The sequence below is a fragment of the Nelumbo lutea genome, chromosome 3, assembly GCF_056320005.1.
Source record: "Nelumbo lutea isolate HS-2025 chromosome 3, American lotus-T2T, whole genome shotgun sequence".
Taxonomy (NCBI): Eukaryota; Viridiplantae; Streptophyta; class Magnoliopsida; order Proteales; family Nelumbonaceae; genus Nelumbo; species Nelumbo lutea.
The window spans coordinates 45,392,353-45,416,725 of NC_142686.1; the positions used below are offsets into that span (position 1 = coordinate 45,392,353).

At 35.2% G+C, this 24,373-nt stretch overlaps 1 long non-coding RNA gene and 1 pseudogene across 2 annotated transcripts; one reads left to right on the top strand and one right to left on the bottom strand.

Moving 5' to 3' along the window:
- The first annotated feature begins 3,229 nt into the window (after positions 1-3,229).
- Positions 3,230-4,901, top strand: LOC148864661 (uncharacterized). The gene is made up of 2 exons (XR_016110386.1): positions 3,230-3,863; positions 4,306-4,901. It is a non-coding gene; the product is annotated as an uncharacterized LOC148864661 (long non-coding RNA).
- A 16,845-nt stretch (positions 4,902-21,746) lies between these two features.
- LOC148864662 (multicopper oxidase LPR1 homolog 1-like) lies at positions 21,747-24,025 on the bottom strand (annotated as a pseudogene). The gene is made up of 3 exons (XR_016109483.1): positions 23,726-24,025; positions 22,194-23,653; positions 21,747-21,983 (listed from the first exon to the last, which is right to left on the bottom strand). The product of XR_016109483.1 is annotated as a multicopper oxidase LPR1 homolog 1-like (transcript).
- Between the last annotated feature and the right edge of the window lie 348 nt (positions 24,026-24,373).

Sequence of the window (24,373 nt, forward strand, 5' to 3'; positions counted from 1 at the left end):
GATGGATTTGGATTTTACAAAATTTAGGCCTTGGAGTTGGCAGTTGGCACAGATGCGTTTCATGAATCATGAACGCTCCGTTTCAAGAAAAACGGAAACGCCTATTAATCGCGTTTGATAAACCATTGTTTCCAAAAAGGTTGGAGTAATGATTATGTCTTGGGTTTGGTGAGATGGAGGGTTTGAAAAAGGCTGACAGTATGCTTTGAGTTGTCATATTCTTTGTTATAATGTAAATATTTAAAAAATAAAATAAAAGCACCTTTGAACGCCCAATCAGCATGCATCTCCTTAAAATAGGGTTTCTATGTGTTTTAAAAAAATGGTGCATAATTAGCAGGTGGTGCTCCTTTTTCTTTTTCTTTTTTTTGTAAATGGAAACACTAGTGAAACTAAATAATTCAAAACAACCCCTTGATAACCAATCACTAGAATTGCGATTTATTCCTCATACCTACTTAGTCACTTCAAGTGAGTATTAGAAATATCTCCACACAAGGTTTTTAAAACTGAAACAGATAGGGAACTGTTTTGGGTCTAATTCTTAAGTCAAACAGTTCGATCGTCCAGTCCGTACAAATGGCCTGCTTTAATAAAAAATTTAAAATTTAAAAAAAAATCAAAAAAATAGTCAAAAACTATTCTCATGTCGAATGGGTTGATGGTTCAAGTGCCCAAATTAGGTGTTGGTTGACTAAATCAACATTTTTTTTTTTGCCAAATGGCAGTTTTGGGTAAAATGGAACTAGTTAGGTGATCCGTTCCTAGTTTTCTGGTCTGGTTTTGAAAACACGTCTCCACATGAATGAAAACATACAAGTTCAGAGGTTTCAACATTTGTGAGGAGAAAATAGGGGTGCTTACCATTCAGTTAATCAAACTATGAATCTATTTTTCAAACCAAACCAATATCATCAATTTTTGGAAAATCATAAACTAAAACATGATTTTCAACAATGAAAATATATAGTTTATAACTTATATTATCTTTATTGATTAAATTGAGTAATTTAATACGTAGGTCATCATAATATATTAATATATAGTTCAAATTTTATCATTATAATTAATTTTTTGTAAAATAATTCCTTTTACATTATCTATTATATACATCCAAATATTAAAATAAAAACAAATGATAAAATCACTTAAGTAACCCAATGATCAAGAGAGACCATGGCTTTTGTAACCATGAGTGCTTTGATTCACATCTTTACATCCTTAAAAATGTTTTGGAGTTTATTTTAAAGCAAGTTTGGCTCCAAGACCAACCGAGATTGGTTCCCCAAAAGTTTTTGACTATTATTGAAACCTCCCCAAAGTTTGGTAATTGCAAACATCTCCTTTGAACTTTTGAATTGTAAGTAGATTCCCTCTTTTAGAATCCTTTAACAAGAGGTACAAAAAATGTCCAAAATACCCATTCATTTACTTTTGATCAAAATGTTCATTTTCCAAATTTACTCTTCATATCAATCACTAGTTTGCTACCCCTACCCCTTCCAATCTCTTTTCTAAAATTGATTTATTTTCAAACTTGTCAATCCTCTCAATTGATCAAAGATAAAACTGCAACTATAAACTCTCTTTTCTTTTTGTAGAAATTGGCCTAAATAATAATTGCATGTGGGCATTTTTGTACATTTTGTTCATCTTGTTAAAGAATTTTAACAAAGGAGGTATACTTTTCACTATGTCAGAAAGTTCAAGCCACGTGTACTTTATTTGCTTGCAAAATCGAGAAAGGTAATAATTGCAACCATTTATGGCAACTAGGTGCTACTAGGCACCACATGAGCACAACAGTGAAAAAACACTTAACCATTGGGGGAAGCTTTAAAAAAATAACTTCCCTAAACGGTAGGTGTGCATAGAAACCAAAGTCATCTTTTGCTATTCTCGATGCGTACAGAAGATCATGAGAGGGGAAATGCTGAAGTGGCACCTATGCGGCAAAGTTTATTGAAAAAATACCCATACTTCCAAACACATTCTAAAATCTACCATATAGTTTGCGTTTTGTTATAACATCCATAAAATTTGTAATCCATTTACTTAATCGGCTTTCATTAGATGATTGGAAAAAATGACAATTTTGGCCCTAATGTCCATTTGAAGTTTGAATAAATTTAGTCAAAAGAAAATGAAAATGAAAATACCAATTTTCCCCTAGTAAAACATGAGCAACCACTCTATTTGGCTAGGTTTGGTCAACTTTGTTTTATGTACAGAGAAGTATTAGAGGTAATTTTGGAATAAATAATCATTGACCCATGCACTTGAACATTTTCTCATTCAGTTTAGGTGATCAATTTACTATTTCCATATGGCAAAACAAACACATTTCAGTAAAAGGTCATTAAGTAAATGAATTATGGTGTAGGTTTAAGTAAATTCATGAAACTATAGGGGGTATTCTAGTAAATGGCCATAAAATAAACTTGAAACTATGAAATCAATTTGTTTATACATGAGGCCATGAGGGTACCTTTATCAATTAGAAAATATATATATTTTAGAGTCAAAATTTATGTTTTATTATCATAGACCTGCCTTGCATTATGAGCAATTTGATGGAAGTTCATGCCATGGTAAATTTGGGAGAAGGGGGATCTACATTCAAGCTCAAAACCAAGCATTTCTTGGTAAAGAAATGCAGATTAGGTAAGATTTGGGTTGTATTTGGTACCATTGCCACTTCTATTTGTAACATTTTAGGCTGATCAATATAAATTTTACGAGAATGTATATTTTTTCTATCAGAAATTCTTTGAGTTATTAATAAAACATTTAGTTTCATTGTTAGGAGTGAGCAAAAAAACCCAAAAAACTAAAAAAACCGAATCAAACCATGAGACCAAACTAAAAAATCCAATTAACCAAACCAATCGGTTTAGTTTTGATTAACCAATATAGAAAACCAGTGGTTAACTAAACCAACCAATATGCATATATTTCTATATACTATATGTATATTTATGTATAATATATATATATATATATATTATTTTCTATATATTATAAATTAATAAATATGCATTATATATAAAACGTATATTTATATTATAATATATTATTTATTATTTAAAAATATAATATTTTATATATTTTTTGGACAAATTTCTTAAACTACTCCTATAATTTAGGAAATTAGCTAACTTTACCTTAGTATTTATATACCGCTGAGAAAATAATAGTCCTTTCCATTTACCGGTTTGACGAGATCTATTTTGCCCTATTTCTGACCCTCTCTCCTCCCCTTGGTCTCTTTGTATCTCTATCTCGAAATCAAGCTCTTGAGGCTGCCCTCCCCACCCACAACAGGGAGATTATATCAGTGTCCCCTTGACTTAGAGAGCGGCCTAATCTCCGTCCAACGCGTATACAACGAGCCCTAGACCATTGATTCAGATTGGGAGCCACCCTTGAATTTTCAAACTTGACTGTGTGTCTCGGAATCAGAGTGGGAGGTATTGTTCAGATTATTAATTGGTAAAGAAGAAGGAGAAGAAGGAGGAGGTTTTTTAGGGTTGGAAATATTTAGATAGGAGATTGCAGGAGAGGTGGAAATGGGAGCCAGCGGGGGTAGAGATAAGCAGCTGAAGGCGGAAGGGACCATCTCTTTCCCTACTTTCTGAGGATCATCTGTGGTTTCCTGGGTTCTAGGGATTAGACAAGTGTTGTAACAGAGTAAACAACTCGCGTGCCAAGTGTCATCGTTCAATCGTTCTATCGAGCAAGAGAAACGGGACGGGAGGCCATGGCTACCAGCGAGTCTCCTGAGATTGCCAACACCACAGCTCTTGAGCTCTTAGATGTGCATAACAACCATCTAACAGGAGAAATCCTGTTTCAACCCCAAGGTAATTAGGGCAGGGGTGATTGACTGATTGTTTATTAAATGTGTTGAATCCGTTAGTGACACCAAAAACGCTACAAACATCATCCTCCCAATACAAAGGATGTGCCAAAGCCCACCGAGCACTGTTACCACAGTAACGCTGGATGTCCATGGAAATTTGAGGCAATATGTGTACTAGAAGAAGAACAATAGTCAATGGAAGGTGGTGGAGAGTGATAACCGAGCCCTGCACAATGAATGCTATTTGCGGGGTGTACGGAATTTTCTCTTCACCAGATAAAGACAGTCAGCTGGACTGCCTCCCAGGTTACCGTCCCTTAGATCTAAATAACATTGCTAAGGGATGCTACCCGAAGAGAAAGCTGGATCATTTAATCCATCATTGACGAATTTCACGGTGGAAGTGATCAATGATGCAGATTTTCCTAATGTTGGTTTAGCAGATTTAGCAAGAGTAACACCAACAAACGAGGAGGGCTGCAAAAAGGCACTCATGGATGAAACTGCAACCGACGTCCGAGACTCCACACTTCAATTTTGTATTCTCTCTTCTTTTATGATCAGGGAAGGCCGACGATGAGAAGATTACTGAAGGGAAGGCTGAGTATGGTGGATCTTGCAAAGACATCAACTTTGCAGTTGTCTCAAGCCAGCCATTGATGCCCGAGGAGGAGGAATCACGGGCCCCAAAACCAAAACCAGATCCGCTCAGATCTGCTACGTCTACTTCAGATCTTCACCACAAATTTCTGCTACCTCTCGCCCCAATTGAATGCCAATTTTTTCTTCAATGGAACTTTCCCCCCGGACTGCCACAAGTGCGATGCCAAAGGAGCCCATTTTTCTGATTTTTTTTCATCCAATTGCGATTTATTTTCGTTTTATTTTGGAAATTTGAGGAATAGTGAAGAAAATTTTGACATTTTGCTTTTTTTTTTGTATTAGTGTTATCGACAATGTCAATTGTCAGAAAATTTGTGAATTTACTTTAAGAAAATACATAAATAGTAAGGGTAGAGTTAATTAATTTCATCGATTATAAGGGTAATTTAAGAAATTTATTTATTTTTTTTAACTTTTTATTATATTTATTTATAGTATATACTATAATATAAAAGAAACTGAAAAACCAACAAATTGATCCAATCGACTAGTTAATCGATTGGTTTCGATTTGGTTTTGATTATCGATTTTCTAGAAACCAGTAATATCGGTTCATTTTCAAAAATAGGCTGGTCGTGAGCACCCCCTAAGTTCTAACCATTGTTGTTTTTTTACAAAATATCAAATTGTGTGTTTCTACTATAAATGCCAACACCCAATCCAATGCCTATATTTTTTTAATAGAAATAGTTATTTAGTGGAATTGGAATCTCTTACCAACAAAACACATCCCAACCCCCTACCAATTTCATCTAATACTGCACATCTCACCATGAGACTGAGACCCACCATAAAAGTGAGACCTATCATGAATGAGATGTGCAGATCATGTTGGTAGGGGGTTTGAACGTGAATTGTTGATAGTAGATTTGTGTGGTGTCACAAGACAATTTATGAAAAATTTGTATTCACCAACCTTAAACCTTGCAAGTAGAAGTGGCAATGGTACAAAACACAACTTTAATCATCCTTGCATTTTTTTTTCTAAATTCTAACAATATGGCATAATGACATATCAAGGTTGTTGACACTAATTGGAATACTAAATTAGGCCCCAAAAACTGAATTACTGATTCCTATTTTCTTTTCATTGTTCTATCAATTCCCACCAAAATCCTGACCCCCTCGGACATCAGCAACAGAAACATAAGACGCATTAGAATGTCCTCCTCTTCCCAGAGAGGTGTGGAAAGAAAGGAGGAAAATCCCTTGAAGAAACTTAGGCATAATGCAGCATTACAAGAGCATGGAATGTGGGAAATATTTTGGAATGGCGTATTTTAATTTAACACAGAGAAATATCCCATTGGGGTATAGAGAGAGAGAATTCTTTGCTTGGAAGAGAAGAAGAATCAAGCTCTTGGTTTGTTTTGCTATCAATATAAAGTTTTCTTTTCCATCAATACATCGATATGGAGATAATGAATTCCTTTGCTACTAATTCTTCAACACTTCTATCCCAATTTATCATTGGGCATTACTTTTCTCCTACTATCATCGAACCACCTCTTGATTTTCACACTTAAAATCTAAACCCTAACCCTAAACTTCAAACATGAATCCCTAAATTTTTAAATTAACATATAAAATGCATTTGATAAGATGTATGTTCTCCAACTAGCTAAATGAGGCAAAATTTTCCTTTGTCATTGGGAATGACTCAAACAAAGGGCTTGTGATCTAAGTTAAGGGAGATGGAAGACTTCTAATGCAATAGTGCTGGCAAAGACCAAACACCTAAGAAAAAAAATCTGGGGTTTAAACACACTTACGAATTAATCCAAAGTCATCCTTCGTAAACACGTTCTCATTTGGGAGGGCTGAAGAACAGAGTAACATCTGGCTTTCCAAGATGGATTCTATATGGACAAGCTTTTTAAGCCATGTTTGATGGAAAATATGGAGAGCCCAAATTGATTGTCAGTCAGTCAGTCTTTTGTTGAACTATTAACAAGATGTCTTGATTGTCAGTCAGTCAGTCGTTTCACGGAACCAGCGAAATTCTTCTAAATCTCTCTATTCTCTCTCTTTCGGACAAATAAATTATGCCGTTAACAACCATGAAAAGAACTGGGATGGGATCATGCGATAATGTGAAATCAACAAGCAAACCAGAACATGCACTCGTTGATGAAAGCGGCCGGTGGTCATCAGTAGCAAATTCCACGACCATTAATTGTATTTGTCCAAGTAGTGTTAATTGCATGGTCTTCAAAACTGGACAGTCGGATTGGAAAAATCGGGAACCGGTCACTTGATCAATTCCGTTTTTTCCTAAAACTGTTTTTTTCTTTAAAACCGTTGATTTTGATCAATAAACCACTGAACTGGTTAGTTAATTGTTCGAACCATTTAAATAGTTTTAACTATTTTTTATTTTTTATTTTTTATTGTCAAAACAGGCCGATCATTCGGGTTGAATGGTCAGACCGTTTGAACCGATAACTGGATCTTTGACCAGTTCAGTTTTAAAAATCATGGTTAATTGCACACAAAGTTGATTTTGCAACCAACAAACAAGATCTAGTTATTCTGGTATGTCCCCGCGCGGCATCCACAATTTCAACCATCTTCATCTTCGTTACCTAATATTATCCCCAAAGTAGAGGATACTAATCTGTAATTTACTCTAAACTTTTTACTCTTTTTCTAAATAGGGAAAATACTCCTTAATTATCACAATGGATGAAAATGCCACATCATGTATTTTTAGAAGAATTTTTTAGAGTTCAAATCAGCCTCCCACAAGATTTTCCCTCACAACGTCCCACATCACATCTCACCGCGTATTAGGAACATCTCCCGATGATGACATCATCATTTATGGGATTATCATTGAGATATTCTCAATACACGGCAAGAATGTGCTATGGGACATTATGGGGGGCAATCTTGTGAGCGTTGATTTGTTCTCAAACTTTTATTGGTTTTATTAACCATTGTTGAAAGGAACATTAAGTCCTTTATAAAGAGGGGGTGAAAATGAATTTGTCATCCACCAAGACATCTTGATCAGAGAGAAATAAACAATCTTGCATGTAAAAGCTAAGGTTGTTAGCCAAAACCAGAACCAGAAGGATTCCAAGCCAAAATCTAGCTACTCTTTCTTTTCTTTTTGGCCTACATCATTATTTGAAAGTTGTCACAATTTTGTCAGTCCAACGTATTTAAAGCTCTTCATCTTACAAAAAGTCAACGTGGCACCATTGAGAGGTTGATCCCATTGATGATATATACATCATTGGGGGTAAAATGGCTTGGTTTTGATCCCTGTTACCTTTGTCACCCATGGTTATTCTAGACAATATTTTAAAAATTGACCCGAAGGCTGAAGTCGTGCCACATCAGCATCTATGCATTTAAGGTATCTATATATATCTACTAGTAAATGCGCTAGTATTTTTCACGTGGCAATTCTAAATGATCTGAATCTAATTATGTAATCACCTTATATTGGGCTACAAAGTTTCGTGTATCACTGACAGGCTTAGTCACTTGGCTGGACTTTTCTTTTTGTAATGTTTTATCTCCTTAGTGTATATTTTTTTGATCATTTATCAAAAAGAAAAATGTAAAATTTCAAGAGATGGAATTGAATGGGGTAAAATTTTAGTTAAAACTACATTTTAAACCTCACAATTAAATAGTGATTAAATTCAAAAATGGGTGTTTTAATTAAAAGAAAGTTTTACAACCCTATTCATATTTTTAATAATAGTGTAAATATAGATTTATAGATGTGTTCAATTTTTTTATATTTTTTATTTCTATGTGTGTAAAAATAATATTGTTATGTATGCTTGTTTTTATTTAATATGATAAATATACGATATTATACATGTATCCAAAATGTTTTATTTGTAAAATTTATGTATTTTTATTTTTGTGTTTTTTTTTATATTTTATTAAGTTTTATTATTTAATTATGGCATTAAACGTTGATAGATTTGACCCAACAATTGAACTATTGATCTCTACTATAAATAGGAAAATAATTTCATTTTCATCATCAATAAAAATATTCCTTTTTTACTACACTTGTTTTTTTTTTAATTTGATTAATAAAAAATATCACAATTGTATTTATTTTTCTACAATTTTTTTTATTTTATATATTTATTTATATTTAAAAATTTTATCATATAACTATGATTTCATGGGTTGCCAATTTGATTCAGATATTTGAATTATTTAGTCATCACTTGGATAAACAATGATTTTGCTATTGAGTAAGTTTTAAAATATATGGGTTTATATTGTTACAAGCAAGGTTCAAAGTATCGATGCAAGGTGATATGTCGGTAGGGCGTATCATCCTGTATCGATACTTTTTTTAAAGTTTTTTTATTTTTTCAAAACTAGTTCAGAGGGTTTGGTTTAAGGCCCAGCTACCCTATGAACCATGGTCTGACCCAATACAAGCCCTAGAGGGCGTATCGAGAAGCCATCGACACAATACATATCGATCGATATGGGATGATACGTGTCAATACTTTGAATCTTGGTTAAATTAAAATGACATTTATTATTATTGTTGTTGTTGTTGTTAAATTTTAACCATGAGTTTATTTGAAAAGTTGGACTATTGACCCACCATCTATATAGGAAATTAACTTTGCTTTAAATCAAATTTAAATTATATATTTCATTGATCTACATTATATAAATATTTTTTACTTATTACACTAAATTATTGTTTGATATAATTAATACATAACATTAAAGATGTATACAATTTTTTTTTTAATTTTTGCATTCTTTTGATTATTTGTATTTTTTAAAGTTTTATAATTTAACTATGATATCATTAGTTAATCCATTTGATCCAAACCAATAACCCACCATCCAAAAAGGATAATAGTTTTTTTTTCTCAAAAAAAGAAAAGAGAGGAAAATTGTTTGATTTTTAAGTTGACTTTAAGTTTTGTATTACATTTACACCATTGATAAAATTAATTCTTATGTATAATACTTATTTTTGTTCAATATAATGAATGTATAATATTATAGAGGTACACAATATTTTATTTTTTTATAAATATATAACATTAGATATGTGTCCAATATTTAATCTAGTTTTTTTTTTTCATTTTTGTGAAAATTTTCCTTTGCACCTATAATCTCTCTCAACCCGAATTATAGAAAGTACTCTTGGAGCTGGTTCTTCAACATTATTGATTGTAGTTTCTCATTGAGGATCTGTTGTATTTTGGGATGAATGTTCCTATAACTCAACAATAAACTCAGTTTATTATTGGGAACAAATAATATTCAAAATAAACTAAATACACCTCAAAGCTTTAATTTTCGTCCCCCCAAATTAGGGCTATCAATGGACCAAATATTGGTCCGATCCAATCTTGTCCAGTATAAGTCCATTACAGATGGACCAAATCCAATCCAATCATATGAATATTTTGTACCATTTTGGGTTGGTCCAATTCAATGTTTGGACCATCCAAACTTTTTAATTAAATTGGTTTTAATTTAGATTGGGTCCAACCAAAACCTCATCCCTTGACACTTGTTTATCTAGCGGTGCTCATCAAAAACCATAAAACCTAAATATCAAATCAAATTGATGAAATCGAACCACAAAATTTTAACTGAATCGGTTGGTTTGACTTTGGTTAACCAATAAGAAAAATCGGTGGTTAACCGAACTAGTTAGTGTACATATATAATATTATTTGTTATTTATAATATAATAGATTATATGTATTTCTTTTATTTCTATGAGCACCCCTATTCTTATCTTATGCCAATGGATTAGATACTAGTTCAGTCAGACTCAATCCAATATAAATTCATTTCAAATGGACCAGGTCCAATCCAATCCATTAAATACTTTGGACCTTTAAGTCCACATTGATCTAATTCAATGTCTCATTGGTATATCCAATTTGTTCAAATTGATTTTCATTCCAGCTAGGGTCCAACCCAAACCTTGATCCATTGGCACCCTTATTTGAAACTAATTTCTCAATAATTCCATAATGATTTTGATGTTACAATTTATTCACAATTCTATGCCACATCATTAGTTTAGCATTTTAGCCTGATATTCACAACTTTGTGATTGATTTAGGTAGTGTTCGGTTACGTGTTCATCTTGTGGGTGGACCGTTTCAATCCACACCATGGGATGAGCATGGTGTTCGACTGGTCATGGATGGGACTAGTTCACACTATATCATGGACCGGCCTTGTCTACACCCTATATTATCGGCCATGACATTTTCTCATGGAGGGGGTCCGTCCATAGTTTAATTAACATTGATATCTTGCTTCACATGCTCCCTGGAAAACCCTATTTCTGTCTCTCTGCTTTACATCATTTTACTGTTGGAGATTCCACCACCTGCAAAGATCTTTGCCTCTATGCTCCACCAAAGCTCTCCTCCGCCGGTATGTTATCTTTCTTTATTGTTGATTTTCTTTAGAAAAAAAGCATAAAATCAAACTCAGTTGTTGGAAACAAAGAATCAAACTGTTAGAAACTTCTCTCAAGATTTGGATGTTATCAAAGTTGATCTATAATTTTTTATTTATCTATTGAAATTTGCTTGAGGTATCAGTATGGTTGTTGATAATGGTTCTTTTATCTTCTCTAATGATCTAATTAAAATTTTAAATCTACATAGTATATATCTTGTTGCCATAGAATCCTCTCCATTGTATGCCAATGTATAGTTCTTAGTTCTTCTCAAGTAGCTATGGATATTTTTTACTTCGGTCCAATGTTGTGTTCCCAAGTTGCTTTGGAATCTATTGACCATCCCATGCTGTATAGAAAATATCTAGAATACTACAAAACGTGGCATTCATATGACTTACCTACACAACCAAACCTCATCACTAATATCTTTTAATGGATTAATTTTTTCATTTAAGCTTTAAGTCTTTTATTTCAATAAATAAGCTAAGCCACTAGATTTGAAGCTTCTTCTATATCAGTCTAAATATCTTGTTAATATTTATAAATTCCAATCCAATGAGAAGTTTTTGATACATCAGTTCGAACTGTAACTAGTGTATGAATAGATGGCCTTGATTGATAGAATGAAGCCCATTCAACTCCAACTAGATCTGCTTTGCTTCCATTTTCAAGTAAGGAAGCTGATGATTTGGCTGGTCTATCTTAACTTAGAGCCCAAAAACTGGTCCCAACAATCCATCACTATATAAAAGCTTAGTGGGGTTACTGAACCCTTTGATGTCTCTTCACTATATAAAAGCTTAAGGCACCCTGACAGACATGCATCTAGTATTGTATTAAGGCTTGACTTTTTTTTTTTTTAACTGAAAACTGAACTGCAAAGCTTGAGGCAGTATTGGACCATCATAAAAGCTAACTTGCTACTGTTGGCAAAATATAGATGGAATAAATATGAGATCAAATGTACACTAACACCCCAAAGTTAATTATTGACAAATTTGCATAAATGGAGGAAACATTTTTAAAAATATCAATAATCTGGATACACCAAAATCACGTATTCAGAGGTTTCAATAATCAATACTGAGTTTTTTTTTTTAACCAAACTATATGCACATATAGATATATTAGAATGTTCATTAATGGTTAAACCTATTAAAAATTACTAGTTCTTTGCATTTAACATTTCTATAATCCTGAAAACCAATTTTTGTCATACGTTATGGTACCATATATATTGATACTTTGGACCATGGGACTAAATCCAGTTTATGACATGGTGTCTAGGGCTGAAATTTCAGGGTCTTCTTGCCCTCAGTTCTAAGATATTTGAAACCAATCTTTACAAGTTATGCATACTACCTACAATGGGGCATAAAAAACATGATAGGTTTTCCCCAGGCCATTATATGCCACAAACATCATAGAATTAAGTCATTACCTGCATTTTGCACTAAGAACAGTTCAAACATGTTAAAAAATTAAGATAAAAAAGTGTGCACTACATAGATAAAGCTTTTTTTTTTTCTAGTTTCTCTACTCTATGTAGCTATAGTTGCATAAGCACTTTTCACAAAAACTTTAGTTGTGGGATGATACTAAATTAGGCAATTAATTTTCATCTGCTGATGATGGATGCTGTCAAGAACATGAATTAGCAATGCATAGGGTCTGCAATTAGTTGATATGCCATTCAATGTCTTTCTCTTTATCCTTTTAACATTTGTCTTGATCAATCTCTTAAGAAATATTTTGTGGTTATTCTTAGAAACCCTATTGATGTGCCTAAATCACTCCGTCCCACCACACACACAAGAAGAATAAATAAATAGTATTGTTGGAATAATGTTTTCACTTGATATTCAAGTATAGAAAGGTAATAATAAGCAAATTTTTAATGATCATGTTATTTTCGCATCAGTTGCCCCATTTAGGAAAAGCCAACCAAGCAACACAAATTCCATATTTGCTAAACCTATATTAAAAGAATATAACATTGATAGAGCTTCCAACATCACGTTTAACATGTGGAATTCTAGATCCTGCACCGACAACTTCAAGCCCCAATTCATTTTGAAGAAGTTTGAGTATCACATTCTACACCTCACCTCAGCCTCATAGTTGTCATCCTTAATTACATGTCCTGGAAGCATGCACAATATATAAAACTCTATGCTTAGACAAAAAGCAGATACTAAGTCTAACAACCCAAAATAAACCTAAATACAATTTATCTTGATGAGCTTCTCAAAATCTCAAACACCTCAAAAACATCCATAAATAACCAAAACTATTTCTTTTTCCACTTAAATCAGATGATAAATTGTTCATTATACGATATGAAAGGTTTCAATCCTATATACCTCACAGAACTCTACAATGTACAAAGGTCATCTATCTCAGACAAGGTTAAAAGACTTATAGATCAAGAAAACATGTCTAAGTTGAGGAACATTCAATTAATACTGAGTTAAAGGTAGATATATTGAAAGATCTCTGAATTCTTTTATTATTTCTATTGAACAAACCATTATTGTTTCTATCCAAATTCCATACATGTAATAAAGAGTGGCATTGACTAGTCAAATGGTTTAGTAGTGAGCATGTATGATTTGATCAAGCAATATATACTCTTCATTAAAGCATATTTGAACACAGAGTTTCAAGAAGTCCAATTAGGAGTTGGTTATTGATTCAAGTTGTTAGAATTTGATTGTTTCACATAACCCATTTCTATCATATTCTACAAACATATATGGCCTCTCAGTTTAAAGTATTGCATGAAGATAGGACCAATGAGTTAACCACATGGATTGAGGCCAAAGAGTAGACATTTATTGAATTGATGATAGATCGAGTGAAGGCTCACAATAGACCAACCTCGACATTTAACAATGATAGTTGGAAATATATTGTTGAGAAATTCAACAACACACACAACAAAGCATATACTTGTGACCAATTCAAAAACAAATTCCACCACTTGAAGAAGCGGTTTAGCAACTACCAACAAATATACAACCATACAGGAGTTACAATAGATCCACTGACAAAATAACCAACAGATAGTGAGAGTGTTTGTGACTATTTGATTATGGTATGGCTATTATACATTCCTTTTATTTACATTTATTTGAGGGGTTTCAATTAATAAAATATTGATACCAAACTTTTATGCTTCATGCGAAAGCATAAGTGGATAAAGTAGATAAAGAAAAAGGGTTGCCCCTATTTGGAGGAGTTGGAGATCATCTTCTTTGGAACCAGTGCTACAGAAAATACATCTATGGGTAATGTTGAGGCATCATCAAATGAAAAGAATAATTATGTCCCATAGACTTAAGATCTATTTGTTAATCTCTCTCCTAATGATGTGCATATGTCTTATACATCTACGCCTGAGACCCTTATTGTTAATTCTAAAATTGATAAGGATTGGTTCACTCCCTAGTTCTCTCAGGGAAGGGAAGAGAATCAGGTATGAAACTAATTTCTTGCTTACAATGGATGCATTGACAAAGTGCAACAAAGCTAGAGTGAGGTTACTAGAGATTCAAATAGAGAGAGATAAAAAAGGAGAATGAGGAGGAACAACGTAAGAATGATGTATCTGTGATAGAATGCATGGATATTGTGAATGACTTTTTGTTATTAGTGACTAGCAAGTTTTTAAAGCAATTGAGGTATTTAAGGATGAGCATTAGAGACAAATGTTTATGAATTTTATATCTGAATGTCAATTTGAGTGGTTAAGGAATCTTTAGATATGGAAAACTTTGGGTTATTTTTCTTTTGCTTATGTTTGACGTTTTGGTTATGCTAATTTTTTTGATACACAATTTATGCTAATTTTTTATATATTCATTATGTTTTATCATGTTCTATCATACTTCATATCTTAATTAGTATAGCAATGTGTGTATGTTTCTAAGAATTCAATGGATATCAATGAAATAGATGACATCCCTTTCAATGAATGGGATGAAGACGGTGATGAGTTATTTGAACTTACCTTCATTAGTGGAGTAGTAAATACTACAATACATACTTTGTTAAACAATTATATTGCACATCGATGATGAATGGGCATACATTTGTCATGTAGTGTTTGGATAACTTAGATCATCTTGACAAATGTACGACACATTTAGGATGGAGAGACATGTATTTAAAAATCTTGCTAATCTCTTGAAAGACTATGGCCTTTCATCCAACAGTTGGAATATCAGTGTGGAGGAATCACTTGTTATTTTTCTTATGATGGTTGGTTATAATCAAAGATATTGATTGATTGCAAGTATGTTCCAACACTTCAAAAGTACTATTAGTACGCACTTTAGGAGGACTTACAAAGAATTTATAGGCTTGGGAGAGAGTTGATTCAACCACCATCATTTAAAGATGTGCAATCACATATCAAACATTTAGAGAAATATTACTCGTGGTTTTAGGTATTTCATTGGTGTCTTATATATCTATATATGTAATTTTTATTTATATATTGACAACATATATCGCCACTTAAGATTGTATTGGGACAATTGATGGTACCCATATAAGTGCTTGGGTTCCTTTGGACGAGTAAATTTCATATAGGGGAAGGAAGTCGTGTTGTACCACATGTTGGTTGTATGCTCGTTTGACATGAAATTTACTTTCGCTTACGTAATTGTGAAAGATCTGCCCATGATTCTATGGTATTTGCAGAAACTATTTCTTGACCACATTTAGAATTATCACATCCTCCCATAGTTAATTTATTTCGACATTTTTAGTTAGTATAAGTCTATTTGCCTATGTCTAATGCATTCAGTTGCATATGACTTTTGTAGGAAAATATTATTTTGTGGATTCTAGATTTTCTGGTGGACCTGGATATCTAATGCCTTATTCTGGTGAATAATATTATCTAAATGTCTTTAGAGGGAAAAGAATAAGATTTCGATTAAAGAATGAATTGTTTAATTACAGGCACTCATCACTAAGAAATGTTATAGAGAGACACTTTGGGATATTGAAGGAAAAATTTCCTATCATATAGAATATGCCACGTTTCAATTTACGAATGCAACGATACATCGTAATGGCATGCATCATCATTTACAATTTTATTGAGTAGGAAGCCATTCATGATAAAGACATCGATTAATGAACAATTGAAGACGTGACTATTAAGGATTTGAACAGCACCAATTAGAGTGATTTTGATGGGGAAAATGAACAAGCAAATATACAAATAACCAATATTAGGGACAATATTGCAAATATGATGTGTGCATAACACGAAATTGAAATGTTTCAGTTTTAGTTTTAATTCAACTTTCAAAGAATATGATTAACATATTGGATATGTTTGAACCATTTTGAACTTATTTATGGTACATTTGATTTGTTTTCTTTATTTATGTGAAGTAACCATATCTCATTTTTGCATTTATATTGATAAATTGGAATAGTAATGACCAGACATATATGCACACCAATGTGCTCATGTGGTAAAGAACCGATGGAACTAGTCATGGCAAAAACCAATGCCAATTATAGGTGCTGGTTCTTTCGTTGCCCAAAATGGGAGAATTACCCAAATTCATTTCAATAGGTAGATGAATTAACTGAACATGATGCTCAGGTAGCCCCACATAGAGATTATATGACCCATCATCAACACGTAAGATTCCATGCAGTATGAAAGCATGCCAAATTCCACAAGTCGGATACTATGTTACTTGCATGTTGTGGGTGTAATATACTTTGTGAAGGGATAGAAAATCCATCATATGGACGCCCAAAGATTGTGGAAAAGGGGGCGAATTTCAAAAATTTTTCTCTCCCTTCAACTAGGAATCAAATTCCCTATTTAGAAAAATCATATTTTCAATGATCATTCTTGAACCATAAACTGAACCAGATCTGAATCAAAAGGAGTAGAGAGGGATAATACATGATACAAAGAAGCAGTATCTCCCAATGGAGGTGTTCACGTCCAATGAAGGATCCAAAATCTGCTCCCACTGAAAATGGCGTAGTGCAGGGTGGAATAGAATTAACAGTGTTCTTCCAAAAGAACTTGACCCTTCCCAAGAATCAACTGGACGGCTTGTGAATACAATTCCCACCAATCTTTTCTCCAAAAGATTGGTATCAAGATTAAATCTTGATTTCTCCCAAGAACTGGAGATCAAATTGCTGGAGGCGGTGGCTGCAGGAAGGAGGCGACAAAAGAGTATTTGCAGGGTGAAAAATTCTCTCTTCTAGCAATCTCAGCTCTGAAGACAAGGATCTATGGCTTGCATGTCTAAAGGCTGCTGCCCCTTCTCTTTTTATATTCTTAAAGGGATCAGCTCCTAATCCCATTAGGAATTGCTAACCCAAATCATATTTGGATTAGAAGTCACTTTAAGTGATAAGGGATAACCCTTATCTTATCTGTAGATTAGATCAGCCATCTACTAATCTGATTAGGAGGCTTCCAGATCTAAATCTCATTTAGATCCTGGATTCTCTAAGTGGATAGGGTCTAGGCCCAATCCTATCAGCTGATTCATCTCAGAATTCACCCCTTAAGTGACTAATCAAATTAGCCCAGTTCGAAATGGGCTTAAGGCCCATTTAAGGTTATGTATTCATTTAGCTTTTCAAACTACTGCCCAGTTGGGCTTCCTTGTATGGCGTGGGACCCAAACATTGATCTACACATCAGCCACATGGGTTCAGCCCAGCCTTTGTTACAAGGCCTGGCCGAATACACTGTTATGGACAGTGCACCCCTTGAAAACCCATCAGATGTGCTCTATGGGCCCAACACTTACCCTAAGTGGTCCCTGGGCCAAGCCACCTTGTAACACCCAGGGACTGTGGGTAGATGCAAAATTAGTCCATCAGGTATTATCCTCAATGGTCTTACACTTAACCTCTCAGCCCATAATGATTATACACTGCCCGACAAGAGAGGACCTCTCCCTCGGCTGCAAGGAACGATATTGCACTCTCTACTTATATGGATCTCGGGAATTAAAACCTTTTGCAAATCATTTCGAAACCATAATGTATATAACAAATCTCAACGATTGAAATCGGCTGCCGGCAGTCTTGGTTTCCATCAGTGAGAGTGTATCCCCGATCATTACCTTTGTCCGACAAAGGGGCTGATCCTGTTACTATGATCACCTACTGAGATGAATTCTCAGACTGTCCCAACATACCCAGGTTTTGACCCCCGCTAAGGATCTCACTGATTGGTACATCAAAGACAGCTTAATCTGACACGTAGTGCAGTATCATAATCGAGTCTAGGGGTCGGGTGTAACTTTCCAGTTTTGCCCATCAATCTCCAAGGTCTAGGGAAATACTAGAAATCTGGTCCAGTTCAAAGATTCAATTAATCCTAAACTGTATGTGCCTAGGGTCTCACCCCGGTAGCTGAGACAAGGCACCCCAACCGACTTGGTGGCACCACAATGTCAGCCTTGTTAGGATAGGTCTCCCCAGACGACCCACTGGCTGTGAACATTCTAAACTAACACGAGTCTCATTAAATGTCCAGTTTAAGGGCATCACACAGAAACATACCAAGGGAACATGAATCAAATATGCACTTTTATTCATTTACAATAAACTCATAAAGTACATCATTTTGATTGAAGCTAAGGGCATACAAAACTATCTAACACTTTGCACTCTTCTTCTTATTTCTCTTATAATGGTGGTTCTTTTATTTTTGTTTAAGTACTAATTGTAAGTGTGGTGGCTTATCCATACAACATTTTAGGAAACTAGTTGACCAATATTTTGATGCTATGCTTATCTTACAACTAGTATAGGAATCAATGGATTATTAGTTTGCACAAATCGGTTGATGCTATGCTTATCTTGCAATGATTTATTTAATTATTATTTTATAATATTTTTATCAATAAATTATTAATTATTTTACTTAATTTTTTAATTATTTAATGTTTTCATCAATAAAAATAATATTTTAAAAATTGAAAACATATATTTTTTATTTTTAATTAATTTACTATTATTTTTATTAAAATTAATATTTATTGGTTAATATTAATTTATTGATGCCTTTTTTCAATATATTTATCATATAAAATGCAAAAATTAGATATTTATGACTAACTGTATAGATCATTCATAAAATATATATGGGATACATGGAATCAAATGGTGTGGTGTTGACTCTCCACACCAAACCTACAAAATGCCACTGTGGGTGTGAATTAGTCAAATCCACATAATTTATCCATAGTTCAAAATAGTTGTGAACTGTGGTGTGGTGTGGACTAATCCACATCCACCAATTTCTCATCCACATTACAGAACACCACTTTAATTTCTTTCAAAAGGTGGATGCCTTTCTAACGTTAAGATAAAACCTTTTCTTAAGCTAGCAAGCATGTGCCTTAAAGAATTTTTCCTCCAATTATAAATTTATTTTAATGATGAAAAAACATTTCTTGTGGGCCCCTTGAATATGTGGAAATTGACAAATGGCCTAATCACCCTAAAGGAATGGGATCCACCATCCTCTTGAAGAGTTTGCCTTGTCAGCTTGATTATATGATTTATAAGCACTTGAAGCGGAGAACTAAGATTTAAAGTTTTAAGCCACTAGTCATTCATACATAAGATAAGGGTAGAGCCCCATGGAACTGGTAACATGCTTTTACAAGGATGGAGTTGGTTAATTGGTGTGTGCATGACACTGTGGCAGGTTAATTAGAGGTGGCTTCACAACTCTAATTACCACATCACCTTTGCAACAGCTTAGGTGGTGTGGATGCACCACAAGATATTGCCTTTTCAAACGTGCCACCCCCACCATTTATCTACAGTAGCAGAGAGCATCTTCTTAGCTTTTGTTGGATCCAGCCAGCTTTGATAGTTTGATCCATCCATTATATAGTTTCCTACAAATTGAAATCTTACTCCAACAAATAATACTCTCAAACTCTGCTCCCTCCACAAAATTTGGATCCATAGATGGGCCACAAAACATTAAGGAAATGTCGGTTTCCTTTGGGAATGTAGAGCTAGAAATGAACAGCAATTGAGTCACCACTACGTAGAGCCAAAACTGACTCAAACCGATCATGTTGGTTTTGCTTAACACAGGGTCAGTTTCGGTTTCAATTTTAGGTAACCCGACCAAGTTGGATCAGTTGGAAAAATATTAGTAAATCGATCCAACTCGACCCGTGAACAGCCCTAGTTAGAGGTAAGTGATTCATCTCCATTTTCCACTATAATTTTGTTTTAATTTTTTTGTGCAATATTTTCCTCTCACTGTTTGGTTTCATTGGTTATTACAAGGCTTTCTGTTGCTAATTCATTGTTGGGTAGAAGCTCACCATTGTTCATCATTTCTTGCTGTTAGGGATGCAAACGAATTAGATAGAATTCGATTCAGGGTATATCCGAATATGATCCGACATTGTTCATTGCAGATTCGATCCGATCAGCTCTGATAGGCAAGGATTTGAATTCAAATTCGATCGGGAAGTCGGATATTCGGATCTAATTCGATTCGATTTGTTTTCTTTAAAAAATAATAAATTATTAAAATAAAAATAAATATACCAATTTAAATAAAGAAAAATAAAAATACAAGTAAATTTTTAATTATTTTCATCATATATATACATGCTTTTTTATAAAAGATAAATGATATAACAAAATTACAAAAATACAATATAAATAATATATTTGTAATTAAATAGTACAAATATATGTATTATATATATTTATATAAAAAATATATAACATATATATCGGATCAGATCTTCTCGAATCATATAGGGGTGACTCGAATCCGATCCAACTTCTGATCGGATCCTATTATCCGACTCGAATATCCAAATAGGGGTGATCCGAATTCGACCAAATACGATCAAATCTTGGATTGGATCGGATCTTGATCCAATCCATTTGGACCCCTACCCTCGTTATTTGCTGCTGCAACAACTATCGTCACCATTGGTAAGATTTTATGCACCTGCTATTGTAAAATTAACTGGATTTTAGGAAAAGCATTCCCAATTTCCCACTACTGCTATATCGTGTATTAACCCATGTTGTAACTGAGATGCATGAAATCATAACACAAGGTGTGGATTGAAATGCAGCAAATCTTGTAGAACACGTGCATATGTATGATGTGGTTCAATCTACACATCTTTGTCCATGATGAAGAACAACTAACTTATTTGGGATGCCACACCACACACCACCCAATTTCTCATCTACACTATAGAATACCCCTTAATTTACTTTTTTTCCTTTCATGAAGTTACTCTTTTTAGGGTGAATGTTTAAACCACCTCATCCCACACTCAAAAATTTCGAGAAAACAAGGAAGCGTGGGCCGTGTGGCCTTATCATCAACCCTGAAAAGCCGGAAATAGATATTTCATGACAAAATTTTTCTTTTTATTGGACGAGATCTGCGGCCAACGCTGGCGTGTAAATTAGGCTAGGTAACCAATCATGCCGTTGTGGTGATAAGGCCCATAAATTTATCACTGGTGTGGAACAATTTATTGGTTCCACAGCTTGCTGAACAAACATCGCGTTCGATTAATACAAATTAAGCAGATCACTGTTCATTACCTCTACCCCAGCTTGCACTTAATTATTATTTAATAAGAACGTCTTCAAAGTAAGGAAAGCTGGCGAGACATCTGATCATTCCTGGAGTCTGGACATTTAATAATTAATAGAAAGAGACCACCAAATTTTTTTTGATCTTTAATCAATCTGAACTTTTATTAATTCCACAACTAGAGCGAACATAAGAATTGCATAATACAAGTTTTGAGTACCTTTAATTTTAGGAATACCAAACATCCATCTATATATACGAGAACGAGATTATAGAATTATACACTTAATTAGAAGTTATAACAATGGAATAAAACAAACATATTCTTTATTTGTTCTCTTTCCCAACTTTCTATATTATGTAACCAGCTTCAATGGTCGTACCATAGCATTGTCCTCATGGTCCAGAATCTGCACGAAAAAAATCAGTCAATCACCATATGTGAGCTGGTTTGTTTAATTCGATCGAACCCACATCCTCTAGCTGTGCGAGTTCGAGGATGCAGCAGATGTCAGTTCTGTTCGTTTCGTTTATATCCATTTGACAGAAAAGGTCTGTGTATGTTGTCCTACGAACTATGTGAAGAGGAGATAGAGAAAATTAGAGTAAGAGTATGTTACATGACAGTGGTAGACGTATCCAGGTTTTGCGGTAGTGTCGAACGGCTAAGGCGCGCCGGTATCAACCAGATTAAATTTGACGACTACCGTTGTCTGGTATCAGGGCTCTATCTTCACAGTGTTCTTCCATGTTCTCTCATAAGGAGGTATGGCAAGCAACCCCCAGTTGCATGGTGAGTCACATTGCAGGCGACTGCATCATTCTTGGTAGTCATGCAGCCCTTGAACTTCTTCAAATTCACCAGCTTCTGCACCTTGATTGCCTGGATCAAAGCTAAATGTAGGTGCAGTGGGTGATTATCGCCGGTCAAGTTGATCACCTTCCACACCTCAGTGGTGCCGGATTTTGGCGTCTCTGTCGCCGGATCCAGCAACCTTTTCCCGTTTATGTAGAGATGTGTGGGCTTTCCTGATTTGCTGGTATACTCATACAATACTATGTACCTTGTCTGTTCTGCCCCATCGGTTGTCGCCGTTTGGTATTTCGCTAGATTCGCCGGCACCCTTGATGTGTCCGGTCGGGATGGACGTGTCGGTGCAATTATAAACTTCATGACGTTCCCGTTTAGCTGGTTCACGGCTGAACCGGTGGGGTATGGATATGGGGCATCGTTGGTCAACACCGCCTGTTTCGTTGTTATATTTGAAAAGTCAATGACCACGTCAGCAATTTCAGATGGTGACAGGAGTATCTTTGGTGTGTGGACGGGTGAGGGCAGGTAGGATGAGTCCGATGCTACTTGGACAAACGGGAGACCGTTGGATAATGAGAATCGGAAATATCGTGCATTGGAGGCGTTTATGATCCTGAAGCGGTACTTCCGACGTTGAACCTTAAGGTACGGCCAGGCCTTGCCGTTAACGATAATGGCGTCTCCGAAGTATTCCGGTTGCCAGTGGGGATGGATTGACGGGTTATTGCCGGTGGAGTTCATGTAGATGGATCCATCAGTGGAGAAACTCCTATCGAAAACGACCAAGTGCCGGTCAAATTCGGGTCCACGTGGGAGGTTCAGAATACCATCCAAGATAAGGTCACGGATGACATAAGCACCGATCAAGCCAGCTAGGAGGTTAACACGTGTCAAGCCAAGCGCATGATCGTGGTACCAGAGGTTCCCGGAGTGTTGGACATTCGGGTAGGTGTATGTCTTCTGGGACCAGGCCGGTCCGGTCTCTCTGAAGCCGGAGGTGAACCAGGCAAAGGCGCTGCCATCACTCTGTGGCTGGTGGACACCGCCGTGGAGATGGACGACGGTGGGGACGCCACCGTGCTTGGGGATGGCGGTGGGGATGGTTCGATCCCATGGGAGTATGTGATTTCGAGGGAGATGATTTTGCCACGTCACATGAGTTTGTAATCCGCGGAGTGTCTCGATTGTGGGACCCGGAACAGTAGCGATGTTTTGGGAGGTTCCGTAAGCGAAGACCGTCGTCGGAGGCAAGTCCCGGTGGAACTTCTGTAGCATAAAAGTTACGTTGCGTCAGACATGAGAAAGAAGCAGAGAGGAGGAGTGGTGTTAATTAAGTACCCATTTCTTCTGATACATGCCGATGGTGAGACTTGCGGGAATGGGAAAAATCCTGGAATAACCATAGAGCTTTGGCATTTGTGGTAGTTTATCAACGAACCTTTTCAGAGAGGAGCTTACCCTCTCAAGAGTTGCATTGGTTATCGGAGGAGGAGCCCGTGCTTGGGCTTGGAAAGAAATATTGGAGACGATTAACACTACCGTGACTGTGAGAGATAATAAGAGTTTGTAGGTCTTCATTGTCTTGGTCTTCTTAATTGACTGATCTTCAGTTGTCTGTAATTAGTGTTAGCGAAGAAAGGAAAAGTCAGTATGGAATCGAGGTGATAAAATAAAACCCTAAATGCATGCAGTAAGTCATTTGTAGATAATTTCCATCCACCCAGGAATTATCTGCGAGAGGCAAGTCCCGAGTTGGACGCCACGATCGAAGGAATTGCATGTCTCTGTGTGGCACGCCTCTGGACTCTTTGGCCACTGTGCCACACGACACGTGGCTATTGCAAGGAAAGTTGCCACGTGGAAATAGGTTAATTGTAGAGTAGCAGTCTAGTTCAAAGGCGAAACGGACAAAGAGTATTCTTCGATTGAAGAACAGAAGAACCAAAGTACCAGTGTGAATTGACAGCTGGGTCGATACAAGGACTG